We start from the raw sequence: 1,985 nt of genomic DNA, 5'->3' as shown, positions 1-1,985 counted from the left end.
ATCGCGGCGCAGTCTTATGACGGCATGTCGTCACTCCAAAATAAAAGTCCCGTTCACCCATACGGTAAAAAAATATATTTTCAAATATATTTTTAAATATATTTCAAAATATACAAAAATTGGCCAAAAAATATATTCGCTATAAATATATTTTCACATATAAATATATTTTCTAAAAATATATTTTTTGGCCATTTTTTGTATATTTTTAAAAAATATATTTTCAAATATATTTATATAAATATATTTTCCTAAAATGTATTTTTTGGCCATTTTTTGTATATTTTTTAAAAATATATTTTCAAAATATATTTTACAAAAGCATTTAAAAATATATTTTGCCCTACATATATTTCAACCCAAGAAAATACATTCACATGTCACGTTTGAAAAACTTTTATTTGTTGTCTATAACACATGAACATTTGAATAATAATCAGCAAGGAACATACTTTACAATGTTCAAAAAATTACAATATTCAAACAAATATAACTTTTTTGCTTTCAAGAAGTCTCAGTTTCCCCACGTCAAATCCTCAAAGCCTCTTTGGACACATTTGGAAATCTCTTCTTGACTGTGAGACAAAAATCAGTTATTTTTTTAACTTTATGTTTCTAGTAAATTTTCCTTTCACTAAGTATTGACTTACCATATATATGGCTGCCATGGTTTCCTCATCAAAGGCACTTCTTCTCTGTCTCTACCACTGTACTCATACAAAAGACAAAACACAATAACTGAACATCAGTACAGGTACAGAGGGCATGCACTTTGTCTTCTAACTAGTTTTGGATTTCCTGATATTTTTGTTTACATTGGAACTAAAACAATTACAGGTATACTGGATTTTAAAGATATTTAATGGGCATAGTTTTAGACAGTACAGTAAAGAAACTGATGATTGAGGAGAGGTCGAATTAGCCTTTCTTTTCACTTCTGCATTGCATTTTCACTTTTACAAATGAAGGGATAGTGGAATATCACAAAGTCACTCAGTTAAGCTAACTTAACAAAGGGATACTTACCCTCATGCTGTTCCAGTTGATTATGACATTCTCTTTTTCTGTGGAATACAAACAGAGATATTTAGAAAAATAATCCATCTCTGTGTGTTCACGCAAGAAGGTCAAAAACCAAAGTGAACATGACGGTAATCCACATGACCTCAGTTGATTAATCAACTTCCTCTGAAGTGAAACAATAGGTGTGTTTTTGGAAAAATACTGTTATGTTAAATTTGTTACATTACAGATTTGCCAACTGTCCAATATGGGCTCAAAGTCAACATGTTGTAATTTGTGATGTGTTTTAAAGCTTTAGGAATCATTTGGATGTACAGACTTTAAAATATTAGTATTTTTTCTAACACACACCTAGTGTTTCACTTCAACTAGGGTCATGTTGACTATTTCATGTTTTTTACTGGGAAGCTGTTTTGTATAAAGTGCCACAGAAATGAAGATGACTTGACTATGAACATTATCCTGTACCTGTGACTTGTGGTTCTCCAGCACAATCGTTGGGCTGGTGGGGCGGACAGCAAGTGGACAAGCGTCTTGACAGATGGGTTTTGACCCGCACCTGTTCCAGACAGAAACATATTAACACAAGTGCAGAGAACATATCAATTCATAAATTACACAAATAAAATAATATAATTTGCTTATCAGTGCTTAATTAAAAAGTGTCTCATCATTCTCACCTTGTTGCTGTTGCACAAACCGTCTCTGCTTCTGCTACTGAAAATAAAAAGTAGATTTTTTTTTACAGTAATGAATGACACATGTAAACCTGTAAGTTGTGACAAATAAGCATCTTCTGTTACAAGCAACTTACTGAATCACTGGCTCAACTGGATAATCGAAAACAGCTTGTCATCAGCAGAAAGTGAATAAAAATTATATTATAGTAAGGCTATATTAATAATAACAATAATAATAGTAGAAAAATTGAGCGTATGAAATGCCATTAATGCCAAACCAGC

General features: G+C 31.5%; 1 long non-coding RNA gene across 1 annotated transcript; it reads right to left on the bottom strand.

Moving 5' to 3' along the window:
• Nucleotides 1-1,491: 1,491 nt before the first annotated feature.
• LOC137036390 (uncharacterized) lies at nucleotides 1,492-1,740 on the bottom strand. Its single transcript, XR_010897176.1, has 2 exons — nucleotides 1,704-1,740; nucleotides 1,492-1,582 (listed from the first exon to the last, which is right to left on the bottom strand). It is a non-coding gene; the product is annotated as an uncharacterized lncRNA (long non-coding RNA).
• Between the last annotated feature and the right edge of the window lie 245 nt (nucleotides 1,741-1,985).

The sequence above is a fragment of the Chanodichthys erythropterus genome, chromosome 14 (assembly GCF_024489055.1).
Source record: "Chanodichthys erythropterus isolate Z2021 chromosome 14, ASM2448905v1, whole genome shotgun sequence".
In the NCBI taxonomy this organism is placed as follows: domain Eukaryota; kingdom Metazoa; phylum Chordata; class Actinopteri; order Cypriniformes; family Xenocyprididae; genus Chanodichthys; species Chanodichthys erythropterus.
The sequence above is the reverse complement of the archived record's forward strand: the minus strand, read 5'-3'. Positions and strand labels throughout refer to the sequence as shown.